Genomic DNA, 14,145 nt, shown 5'->3' on the forward strand with positions numbered 1-14,145 from the left:
AATTTTCTATTTAATAAAATGTATAAAAATAGAAACAAATGATTAAGTATCTTGAATAAAATTAAATTAATTATTAATTCTAGTTGAATATCTAAGAAAAATATTCTAATTAAAGTTGGTCTAAAATTTTTAAAATTAATTTTCAACGTTAATATATTTTTCTACTTAATTATTTTTTTTAAAAAAAAATTAGTTTTCTAAAAATTACTATCTAGAATTTATTTCATTAAACTAAGTTTATTTTTCTAAATTAATTTTAAAATAATCTAATGAAAATTAATTTCATTTATTTTAAAATTAATTATGTTGCTAATCAGTTAAACTAATATAATTAATTAGCCTAATACAATTATTTAAATGAGATAAATGAGCCTTTACTGGTGGTTCATGTAATTGGACCTAAATAAAACTATCATAATGATTAATATTATTTTGCTTATTACGATTAGATCAATATATTTTTTTTTTTTTTTTTTAGTTATTTTTTTGTTGTTTTATAGTTATTCTCTTGTTGTTTGTTAAGTTATTCTAATTTTGTTTTCTAGTTATTTATTTATTTTTTTTTATTTTACTTATATACAGTATTTTTGTAATTTTAAAATTTTAACATAGTGTTTTTATAAACTTAGTACAGTAAGAATATAAAAATCTGTCCCAATAATTTTGTAAATTTTTCTCCATTTTATGTATGAATTTTATAAGTCCCTAGGTATAACTCCTCATGAGTCATATTATGATTGGGACTCATTAAATTATTATTTTATAGAATATTACATCATGAAAACCCATTCCATGATCAATTTTCCTACTACTGAATAACTTCATTGACAGTACACTGTAAAGATTTAACAGTAACCATATACATTCCCTCTAGAATCTCACAACATAAACCATAATATCTATACAAGTTATTTTTGTCTATTTTATATATTTCACATGTTAATTAGTCACCTTGGGTAATGAAACTACTTACTGTTTGTGTTTTCTCAAGGTTCAGCGAATTGGACGATGAGGATATGCATGCATAGAGTCGCGTTGATATGATATGCAACTCACTAGGTTGAATGAGTATGTATGTTTCGATCCCTTTTCCCCATATATATGTATTGAATAATATTATTATATGATCAAGATCCAAAGCAATATTCTACTTAATTGGTTTATTATTAACTACTCCCATGCACATCATACGTGCCTGATATATTATGTTAATTATAGAAACGTTCCAGGCATAGATTGTAAAAAATTGTGCTTTCTTGATTTCAGTTTATACACTTGTTGGTACAAGGAATACAAAGAGAAATTGCTAAAAGCCAAAGTAGGAGAAAATCATTCTTTTAGGGCTCGTTTGGATCCCTGTATAAGGGTTCTGTATTGTATTAAATTATAAGAGTACAATGTTTGGGTAGGACCTTGTATTGTAATAGATATTACAGTCTTAATTTTTAATACAATCTATCCTGTATTATTCTATGCTGAATAAAAACAGTGTATAAGATTGTATTGTATTATTTTGGACGGTGTTAGCCAGTACTCTCCCTCTCACCCAAACTTCTTCGTTTTCCCGTTCAGCCATCGATTCTCTGGCCGATTTAGCCTGGATTTCTCGGTGAAGAGGTTCTCCGGCAGATCGATCTCTCAGATTCATTTCTCAGTGAAAAGCAACTTCATCTTCTCTAGCATATCAATGGCTCAGATTCATTTGGTATTCTCTCTCTCTCTCTCTCTCTCTCTCTCTCTCTCTCTCTCTCTCTCTCTCTCTCTCTCTAATTCTTCTGGTATGTGTGTGTATCTCTTTCCCTAATTTACCATTGTCATCATTCCCTTTTCCCCTTCATAGACCAGGTGTGCTGTCCGCTGCTAGCACTCAATTCTTCTCTGTACAACCCAGAAAGAGCCGAGGTTCTGCTATTTTGCTTTAGGTGAGTTATCAATTTTTCGTATTTGTAGTTTATTCTACTTTTGATATTTCATTGTATTAATTGTAATGTTGTTGGGACTTGTTTCAATTTTGTTCTGGTTTTCTCTTTGACCCAAAGCCATATTATTAATTAGCCAATCTAAGCCTTAGTGGGTTTGAATTTGACTATACTGTTCAAATTTCGTATGAATCTCAGATTTCGTAGTTTGTGAATTCATCTTCTTTTTCCTACGGTTTTGATATCTGATTTGATAGAGTTTGAAATTGAATCCCTTTTATTTATTTATTTATTTTTTGGGAATCAAACTATTTATATGGGAGTGTCTAGAACCATAGAAATTATCTCTGTTGTCATGTTGGCTATGCTATTAGTACACATCCTTTTGAACCTTAATTAAATAAGGTCACTCTGAGTTTGAACATATTTGTGCTAAATCTCCTGCACTGCAGTCAATCTAGAGTAAGAATGAAAATGGTAATAATCTATTTTCCATCCAAGTAATGTGGTTTTCTAAGGGCTCAGTAATAATAACTTTATTATTTGGTGTAATTTATTTAATAGAGTTTGGGTTCTCCTATCCTGTAATAGCTAGTTGTTAATCTATTCTTTTTTGTTGTTTATTGTTTACTTCAAACAAAAGGTGGGTTGGGTTGGGCAATGCCATGTCAGTATTTGTCCCCAAAAGCTTTTTTTAGCTTTTGGTTATGGTAATTAGAGGTTAAGTTTGATCATTTTTAGAGGGTAAAATGTTGTTCCCTGGTATTTATTGTAAAGGGGCTTACTACTGGCTTTGTAGGAGAATGAATGGGGTTATGAGAAATAGGTTAATGATTCTTTGTTTTGAGATGTGTGATGAGAAATTTGGTGTTATATCAATACCAATACCATGTTCCAATGAAGAAGAGTTTATATTGGGAGAATGGAATGAATCAGTTGTAATGTTCATGTAAGAAAAATTGAGCCTGAAAGATGTGAGCCTAAATCTCCATTGGCCATATATTCATAGATAAGTGCCAATTCGTTCCCTTCGTTGAAATAACCAACAAGGCTAGTCAAGTTTCTGTGATAAACTTTCATAACAAGTTGAACCAACAATGAAAGTGGTCGATGTTGATGGTGTTTATGTCAAACCTTTTGAAACTGATGTTGTTATCATAGCCTCAGGACAATCCACAAATGTTATTCTCAACACCAAATTTGAGTACCCAAATGCCACATTCCTCATGATTATTAGGCTATTTTCACCAGGTCACCCTTTTGACAATACCACATCTGCAGGAATCTTAGAATATGAATTTACTAACCCAAACCTTACAATCCCATGGCAGAAACTTCAACTCATGAATCCATCAGTCTTGCATGACCAAAATGACACTTCATTCGCAACAAAATTTAGCAATAAACTTCGTAGTTTAGCCAATTCACAGTTCCCAACTAATGTACCTAAAAAAATTGATAAATATTTTCTCTTCACAGTTGGGCTTGGAACTAGTCCATGTTAACATAACAAAACATGTCAAGGCCCAAATGGGGCCAAATTTGCTTCATCAGTGAATAATATTTCTTTTGTACTCCCAACCACTACTTCACTCCTTCAAGCTCATTTTTTAGGTCAATCTAAAGGGGTTTATAGTCCTGATTTTCCTAGTGTTCCCCTTTTCCCATTTAATTATACAGGAAATCCACCAAGTACTGATGCTAAAATTGGAACAATACTCCTCTTTTTCTTCTCCGTATTCTCACACTTAGATGAGACACATAGATGTGGATTTTCTCCCACACTATAGATTATTATAATATTAATGTAGAAAAATTAATAATAAACTATATAGTATTGTAGTTCTAGCTCATTATTCATACACTAATGATACATCTTATTGTTTGCTAATAAACTGTATAGTACTGTAATTTTTCATGATAATATAGTTTTTGCTTTAGTGTCTATGGTTGTTATATGACATTTTATATGTACATGGAATGCTATTAATAGATATGGATATGCAACATTAACTTGGAGTTGGCTAAGGAGTTGAAATCGATGGGACTTTCGGTTGATGATCAACTTGATGCATTGACGTACATGTTGAAGAAGCCAGAATATGTAGCAACCTTCAAGTCAATAGATGGAGAAATTCGAGAGCCTTTTGTGACAAGAGTTCTCAGAGAAGTTAGATCAAGTCGTTGATAGAGAACTTTGGTTTTATTGGTTGAACTTTAATGTGGTCGGTTGAACTTTGATTTGGTCGGTTGAACTTTAGTTTTATTGGTTGAACTTTGATTTGGTCAGTTGAACTTTGGTTTTATTGGTTGAACTTTGATTTGGTCGGTTGAACTTTGACGGTGCTACAAGGTTTATTTTAGTTATGTAAACTTTATTTTTTTAAAAAAAAAAAATTGGTTACTTTTTTATGACAATTTATTTAGAATTGACATTAATATTCGGGTTATAATCACGTTTTTTTTTTTTAAAAAAAAAGTTAATATTTTTAGTTGATTTATTTTTTTTTTAATTTTTTTCAATATTTCAACATTTTTAATTTCTTTTTTTTTTTTTGAAAAAAATAGTGTCTTTAATTTTTTTTTAGTTATTAATTTTTTTTTTTAAGTTCTTATTTGATTTTTTTAAGTTTTGCAAAATTTTTAACTAATACAATACAATACAAATGTGATCCAAACATTGTATAATTTAATACAACACTAATACAATTCAATGCCAAACATAGTATTGTATTAAAATTATACAATCCAATCCAATGCAATACAACCCAATACATTACAATACAATACAATACGGCGTACCAAACGAGCCCTTATTGAATAATTTTGGATTGGTTACAAGAGTGTTACTTATACACACTGGGAAACCAGGCTCCTCTTTAAGGAGGGCCAATTATAAAGTTTTTTTTTACAAAAAAAAATAATTTGGTATGTATTGTACACCTATATTTTGAGTGGTCCTTTATCTTTTTTAACATTCAAAAAAAATGTTTTAGTCTATTTTTTTTTTCAATAATAATATACGTTCTAGTTATTTACAACTACCAATAAATATTTAGAAATTGAATAGTTTATAATCATGACGATGATAAAGTTTGAATATTTTACTGCAATCATGATAATTTTTTCATATATACGTAGTAAACAATTGTTTGAACAATATTTTTGACAATATAAATAATTTAAATTTTTTAAAATTTATAAATAATCCTAAATAACTACAACATACACAATTATAAAAAAAAAAAAAACTACAACGTACAACTAATCCTAAATAACTACAACATATCCAGTTAAAATCTACCAAGTAGTAAAATTTTAGAAAATATAAAGTAAGTACTTCAAATAATTAACTTTTAAATATATGTATAATAATCAATACCATATATATTTTTTACCAGAAAAATACTATATATAAACCACAAATTAAGTTACAAGTATGCAAGTGGCAAGAACTAGTAACTAGTTGTAAGATTCAACTATCTCTTATGACAACAAAAACTAGTTCGTGTATTCAATTGTAACTAACAACTAAAATTTAACTAACTCTTATAACAACCGAAATCATTTTAGCTTAATTATTTTGATTCTCTCTCTCAAGATGAAGTGTATATACTTTGCAACCCCATTAAAAAATTATATTTTTGCATATATAATTTTATTTCTTTAAAATCTGCAATAAAAATGCGATTGTAGCGACTTCGAGCAACAGATTAAAAACTTGTTACTGTAGAACACAGACTTGCTGTAAAAGAACAAAATAAAAATAAACTATGCAGAATTTAAAACTTGACACAAGAAATTATACGTGATATTACGGGGCCATGCCTACAGAGTATAATCAATTAGTAAAGTATCAAATATTACAAAAGCAACTATCTTGAATAAAATTAAACTTTGTCTTACACTACAAGAAAAGACATTTTTACCGGCGCAGTTCGTCAAATGCGCCGGTAAAGGTTGTCGAGATAAAACAAAATCTGAAATCTCACTTCCATTTAGGCTTTACTTTTGCCGGCGCATTATTGCGCCGGTAAAAGTCTGGTTTTACCGGCGCAATACTGAATATGCGCCGGTAAAAGTTACCAAATGAAGCGCCAACAGGCGCGAGAAGTTTGCCGCCTTTCATTCATTTATTGTGGCGTTTGTTTACTTTTACCGGCGCATAATTGCGCCGGTAAAAGTCTCAAAAAAAGAGAGGGAAACTTCCCGCGTGGATTTCCTTGGTAGGTGGGAATCCTTTTACCGGCGCACCATTGCGCCGGTAAAAGTGTTAAAGGAAACGTGTGGATTTTGATGTGATAAGTGAGAATACTTTTAGCGGCGCAATTGTGCGCCGGTAAAAGTATTTATTGCGCCGGTAAAAGTATTTACTTAAACGCTCGTTTTTGGCTACTTAGGTCAGATTTTAAAAACACTTTTACCGGCGCAATTGGATGCGCCGGTAAAAGTATATATATGAATCAGGAGCACGAAGCCCCCTTCTTCTCCTCCATTTTTCATCTTTTTGCCTAGGTTTTCTCTGAAAACCTCTCAGCCCCCCTCTCTCAATCTCTCTTTGATTCTCTCTCATTCTCTATCAATCTCTCTCAATTTCTAACCCCCCCTCTCAATCCCTCTCAATCCCTCTCTTTTTCTCTTCAAAAAAACCACCACCACCACCTCCAACACCACCACCACCGTCGGCCACCACCACCATCGACGGCGGCGGAGCTACGCCAGCCACTACCGCAGACCACCAAGCCCCACCTCCTCCAATTTATTTAAGGTATTTTTAATTTTTTTTTTAATGTTTATATGTATAGATTTGTGTATGTATGTGTGTATTAGTATATGTATGTGTATATGTATGTATTTCTGTATGTATGTGTATGTATATTTATGTGGGTATAAATGTATGTATGTGTATAAATACATGTATGTATGTATATGTATGTGTATGTGGGATTATGTATATATATGTGTATGTATGTGTATGTGGGTGTGTATATATATATGTGTATATGTATGTATGTATGTATGTATGTATGTATGTATGTATGTATGTATGTATGTGTGTATGTATTTATGTGTATGTGTATGTGTATGTGGGTGTGGGTGTGTATATATAAGTATGCATGTATTTGTATGTGTATATTGGTGTATGTATATATATATATATGTATGTATGTATATATATATGTATGTATGTAAATAAGTATGCATATATATGTGTGTGTATGTATGTAAATATATATGTATATGTGTGTGTATAAGTGTATGTGAGTGTGTGTGAGTGTATGTGTATGTGTATGTGTATGTGTATGTGTATGTATATGTGTATGTGTATGTGTATGTGTAGGGTAATGGATATGTGATAAAATTTTTAAATTTTTATAGGTATTAAATTTTTAATTTGGTTTTACTTTTTTATGGAATTAGGTCCGTGTTCGACCGCTCGGGATTACCGCTAGCTGCCTGCAGTTGTCATTTTTGCACTCGATTCAGGTATGTTTTTTTGCTTTCGCTTAGTATACGTAGCAGTGTTTGTTATTAGTTAATATGTATATGCATGTTAGAGAAGTAGGTTCTGTGATAAAATTGACTGCTGTTGGATGGGTGGATTATTTGTTTGTGTATATATTGTATGGAAATATTTGTTTGTGTTATTTATAGGTATTAAAAATTTTGGGTTTACACTTTTAAGCTGTTATGCTGCCGAAATTTTAGTAGGAAAAATGTAAAATTAATTGAATGTTGAAATTGAAATTGAAAATATGTAATTAAAAAGTTTGTAAAATAATAATTTTTTTAGGTATTAAAAAAAAACATTTTCAATTTAAATAATAAATAATTAAGAAAATATTTAATTATTAAATGTAATATATAATTTTAAATATAATAAAATGATATTATTAGTTTTAATAAGTTAGTAATTTTAATTTAAATAAAAAATAATTAAAAATTCATAAATGATTGAAAAAAAATTAAAAAATGTAATATATAATTTAAAATGTAATAAAGTGGTATTAATTTTTTTAAAAAAGTTAGTAATTTTAATTTAAATAAAAAATGATTTAAAAAATAATAAAAGTGAAAAATGTAATATATAATTTAAAATATGATAAAGTGATATTATAAATTTGAAAAAGTTAGTAATTTTAATTTAATAATAAATTATTAAAAAAATAATAAAAGTGAAAAATGTAATATATAATTTAAAATATAATAAAATGATATAATAAATTTTAAGAAGTTTGTAATTTTAATTTAAATAATATAGGATTAAACAAATAATAAAAGTGAAAAATGTAATATATAATTTAAAATATAATAAAGTGATATAATAAATTTTAAGAAGTTTGTAATTTTAATTTAAATAATAAAAGTGAAAATGTAATAAAATGATATTATAATAAGTATAAATGAGCATAAGATATTGTAAAGTATATGATAAGATATTGTAAAATAGCATAAAATTAAATTTGTATTATCTTTTCTTGATCTCTTTGGTTATACACCAAAGATAGGATTTAACAAATGTATTTGTATTATCACATAGTGATAATTTTTTTAAAAATTTTACACATGCACGAAATACCTTAGACCCGTTTAGAGAGGCGGAGTCAGTAAGGACTCTTAAAAACGCTTCTCCAAATTATAATAAAGTGTTGTATATGTAGTATGTCTACACCAGGTGGCAGCAGTTCGAAAAAGAAAGGGGTCGGAGGTAAATACAAAGGCAAGAATGTTGAGGAGGAGCTCTCCAAAACACAATCTGCCAAGTTACAGATTGAGCTGCACGCAGAGACTGGCACCCCCGTCGGCAAAAACGGAAAAAAATTCAACAATATGGCAAAATGGATGACTCGGATGTCTATCCCCATTAATAAATTCAAATGGGAAGATGTCAGTAGAGCTGACATCAATGCCCTCTGGGATAGACTTGAGGTATGTCTTAATAATTTTTTTAATTTCTAAATTACTATACTCTTATTAAATTGTAATTAATGTATTAATGTGTAACTTTTTGCAGACCAAGTTTGTCCTCCCACGAGATAACCCTACATTCGTAGACTACGGTGAGTACGAGATGTCAAAGGGTTTACGTGACTGGAGGGCAGACTGCAAGAAAAAGTGGATACAAAATATTGAGGAGCTTGGACAGGAGAGGGCCGACATGTCACCTCCTGAGGGAGTAACTCAAGAGGTGTGGAGTGACTGCATCGCTTATTGGAGCACAGACAAACAAAAGGTATATTTTTTTTTAAAATTTCTAATTTTAGTAATGTTTAATTTATATAGTCAATAATAAATAATTAATTGTTAGAAAAATTATTAATTTCAGGCGAGAGCAGCGAAAAATAAAGAAAGTCGGGGTAAGATGAAATTTCTAGGAGGCTGGGGCTCCAAGCCTATTGTTTCACATGTTGTCGAGGGGGTAAGTTTATATTTAACTATCATTCATTTAAATTTTTCTAGTAAAATAACAATACTAATATATTTTCTCTTGAAAATAGGCTAACCCCGACACAGGAGAACTGCCAACTGCGGTGGAAACTTTTCAAAAGTTTCACCATAAAGGCAACAATTGGCGCAACGAGTACGCACAACAAGCTTACGTAAGTTTACATTTTAATTCAATTTTTATTTATTTCTTTCAATTTATTTTGTATTAAAATTAACTATTTAACTTATTTGTTTGTTTTAGGAGCAAAGGGTTGAAATAGCGGCAACTCAACCAGCACCCACTGAAGATGAGCCCGATGAGCCTGCTGTCGATCCTACACAGTACCCCCGAGACTTACCTGTTATGACGCAAGTACTCGGGGAACGATCTCGACATCTTAGAGGCTTTGGCCATCTCCCCAGACTGAAGGGAGTTGGGGCCAAAAGAGCACCTGCCACGCATCCTTCAGCCCCACCGACTGTTACAATGGAACAGTACGAGGCTTTACAGAAAAAAGTGGAGGAAGCGGAGCAGACAACTCAACATACGAGGCAGCAGTATGAGACACAACAACTCTACCTCAGACGATTCCAAGATCAGTTTGAGTATCTTTCTCGAGCTGTGTCGGGTTTCAACTTGCCTCCCATGGATCTTCCACCATTGCCCACTCCTGGTGCTGGATCGTCGGCTGCTCCTGGTGTTGGATCGTCATCGCAGCCTCCCGAGACTCAGAGAAACAACGATGACGACATTACCCGCCTATAGAACTGTACTTTTTTTTATTATCCGGTTCGAACATTTAACATTTTGTTTATATACTGATTTTAGTAGAACATAATATAATTAATGTTCGTTTATCTTTTAATGTAAATTATGTTGGTTTTTTTGTTAATATAATATTATAATTATTTAAAAAAATTAATTAATTATATTTAATTAATTAATATTATAATTAATTAAATGTAATTAATTAATTTTTTTTAAAAATATATATTAATACTTTTGCCGGCGCATTTCTGCGCCGGTAAAAGTAGCCAAAAACTATTGGCGCCAACCGTCAGATTGGCGCCAATAGTTTTGCCGGCGCACTATTGCGCCGACAAAACTTTATCAAAGCAGGTTCATAGCGGATAAGGGCATTTTTTAACACCGGCGCTTATTTTTTACCGGCGTGATTTCTCGCCGGTAAAAGGAAGTTTTACCGGCGCATTTACTCTACGCGCCGGTAAAAAGTTTTTTACCGACCAAGCTTCCCAGATAAGCTTTGCCGGCGCAGTTAGTGTACTTTTGCCGGCGCAAAAATGCGCCGGCAAAAGTTGGTTTTCTTGTAGTGTTACTATTTGTTGCAGCCTTTTGTAGTTCACCTTGCTAATATTGATCTCTGAAACACACGAAGTAGTGAACTTCCTTAAGCTATTAATGCATCCTCACTTCCTCCCGAAATAAGTCTTTGACAAATCTTCTCACGAAGATATATGCTCACTTCCTCCCGAAATGAGACTAAGAAAAGTCTTCTTTTAAGACCCACACTTATTTAAAGCTTCTCTTCAACCTATTCTATGAAAACTAAAACCTAGTTGAATGCTCTAGGTTTTTACAAAAGAAACACTCTTCTCAATAAATTAAGATATAAAAATATGAGACTAGACTAGAAGGGATGAGGACATTCGGCTGCTCTGTATGTCCTATTTATAACATATACAAACCTAAAGACAACCACAACTCGTACTTTTATACCTACACAAAACTTTCCTAAAATATACCTTGATTTGCAATGACAGAATCTCGCTTTTCAGTGACAAATTGAGAAAATTTTCAAATAAGTCCAAGATAATGATTTGGACTTTAATACTTGTCATGTAAAGATTATACAATATTCTACATTCATAGCAAAACCGAAAAGAGCGACTAGCAAAAGGGAAAGTATATTTTTCTAAAAATAACTCATTTAATCAAATTTTTCATAAAAATGTTACTTTTCTTTTATGAAGACTTTTCTAAATTAAAAGGACAACCATAAAAACGAAATTACACAAAAGAAAAAAAAAATTTACTTCACAATAAATTAATTAATATTTTGAAAACTAAATTACTAAAAAAGGACCATATTTGGTACTTTAGATAATCAAAATATGTTTGAATTTTTAAATATCTGCAAAATAAAGTTAGCAAGATCATAGAAATAGACTCCCCCTAGAAAGCACAATTAACATATAATACAATGCTAACTTTAACAAAAATTTAACACATAAACCAAACTCAACTCTCCCTGAAAAAATGGCCCAGAGTTGAACACACAAACCAAAAAATTAAAACCTTTACTACCACCCCTTTTAGTTTATCTCAAAGGCCAAAGAACTCAAAGATAAAAGAAATAGAACATGTTATTATCCAATCAGCTGCAAAGCAAACCACCTCTTTTAAAGAACATGTTATCAACATGAATTTACTCAATTTGGAGTAGCTGAATATCAACTCAATTAAACTCAAAAGAACTATTTCCAAGCAAGTTAAGATAAACTGCACCTTTCAGGATGGAAAAAGTTCAGCTCAGCCGAGTCACTTGAGAATTGTATTTTTGATTTTTGAACGGCTTGCCAATGGAGTTAAAGATTTCCAAGTAGATCCAAAATTATTAAACTAAGCTTTATAAAGGAGAAGAAAAAAAACATTTCGAAAAAAACAAAAAATTTGGGAAGAAATTACCTAAAAAAATTGGTGAACACCTAAAGAACACTAGAAAGATTGATGAAGAAAGATTCTCAAGCTCTCAATCTCTATTTTGGGAGTGTTAAGCCGTGTGAAAAGAGAATAGAAGAGTTCTGTAATGCCCTGATACTTAGGCGCGCTAGAGTGATTTTTAAATAATTGTCCTCAATTTTGCTAATCAAAGGGTTTTCTTAAAAATCGTGCAAAATTAAGATTTTTATTTATACTTTTAAACTTTATAAACACACATATATATATATTAATCGGGATCCCGTGTTTAAACTTTACAATCATATTCAAAATAACTTATTACAAACATGTCGCACAACGACTACAAAATATAGCCCAACTCGTCCCGAGACCGAACTCTCTGGGTCGCACCGTTTCGATTTGTACAATCATCCCTTGAGCTCAGAAGTCACTACTTTTCATCTTTGACCTTTCCTTGACCTACACATGAAAGTAATATCTGTGTGTCAACAGACTCAGTAAGAAAAGTATTATAATATACAATATATTATCGACTTGTATCTAGGTGTCCATATACCTATCCACAAGGCTTAATAGATGAGTAAGAATATTCTTTACTAAGGTACGACCACTGTACCACATGCATTACGTACCGCTACTATATGAGTGTTGGTAGGGTTTACACAGTACCTCGAGTACCACTAAGTGTTGTACCACATACACTACGTACTCAACCGTACTAGTGTTGGTAACAACGTATTGTACTTGTTGAACATCATACACTATACCAATGCACTTAGTATCGCTATCGTACTAGTGTTGGTAGTATACGAATCACAAATAGCATGCATATAATACACATACACATATTCATATATAATTACATTCTATGCTAGTTTTACCTTGTTTCCAAATTAAAGTGTGTTGATTTTCCTGAACAAAGAATCACGTGCTGGATAGATGCCATATGTCACATTCACGTAAATGGGTAAATAACTTGTTAAAACTCGATCCGAGGACCTAAACTTACAACTAACAATTCTTTGTCGATAACTAACAAGTCAATACCGTAATTATTGAGGAAACATTAAAACTAAGGCTCTAAGAATAGCCCAAGTTGATAAATTGGATTTTTTGGGATCCTGCCAGTGAAACGATTAACCGATTCTAGAGTACCTGTAGAACTGGTTAACTGGTTCATATTAGAAATCCCAAATCAGTTCAAAATTCAACCAATTCTTCTCCAAACTCTGTCAAACTTTCCAGAACACCTTCACTAACATCCAATAATAGTTTCCAAGTAGTAATAACAAGAAGAACACACAAACTAAAAGTGCCATTAATGAATCAAGTCTGAGTTTTCAAACTCAAACTTGCTCATTCTCCTCTCAAACCAACCTTACCAGCAACAAGCAACCTAATTCTATTCAAAACAACCTGAGAAATAACACTAGAACAATGTTAAACCTAAACAGCCATTAATTCTTAGAAATTACATGATAAAACCAAACTTAAAGCTTAAACAACATAAAGGCTAAAGATCTAGGGTTTACCTTGATAAAATCCTTCCAAAACTGCTAAGTAACACTCTGAATTCCAGCAAGAATTAATCAGAGCAAAAGAGAAGAACCCTAGGTTCTTGGCTCCTTCTTGGTTCACAAAAAGAGGGAGAGAGGGTAAGAATTTCTAATTGTTTCTTTTCTTAATTGGTTAATTCCAAAAATCAACAAACTTAGGCTGAAATAATAAGTGGCCAGGTGTCAAGCCAAAAACTAGCCACCTCCCTCTAGCTAAAATACCCAAAATGCCCTTACTTACACTTTAAGTAACCTATAGGCGTAGGGGTGAAATGATCCAAAACTATAACTCCGCCTAAACCTGACATTCTTATCTCTTATGTTTGTATCACTAAGAATAAGGTTCTAAACTAACCCATGTGACTCTAATGGCCATCCGTCATTGTCGTCGAGCAAAAATCATAAAAATTGCATAATTCATATTTAGCATAAATTATACTCTTAGAGTTTAATGAAATCTCTAGAATTGAGAAATTATAACTCTAATGTCCTTTTCTAGAAATGGGCCCACAACAAATATAAAATCATATATACTTATAAA

General features: G+C 31.3%; 1 long non-coding RNA gene across 1 annotated transcript; it reads left to right on the top strand.

Annotated features, from left to right (window-relative positions):
• Positions 1-461: 461 nt before the first annotated feature.
• On the top strand, positions 462-4,337 carry LOC115697991 (uncharacterized). The gene is made up of 3 exons (XR_009683462.1): positions 462-1,705; positions 1,841-1,922; positions 3,913-4,337. It is a non-coding gene; the product is annotated as an uncharacterized LOC115697991 (long non-coding RNA).
• Positions 4,338-14,145: the final 9,808 nt, after the last annotated feature.

Source organism: Cannabis sativa, chromosome 7 (assembly GCF_029168945.1).
Source record: "Cannabis sativa cultivar Pink pepper isolate KNU-18-1 chromosome 7, ASM2916894v1, whole genome shotgun sequence".
NCBI lineage: Eukaryota > Viridiplantae > Streptophyta > Magnoliopsida > Rosales > Cannabaceae > Cannabis > Cannabis sativa.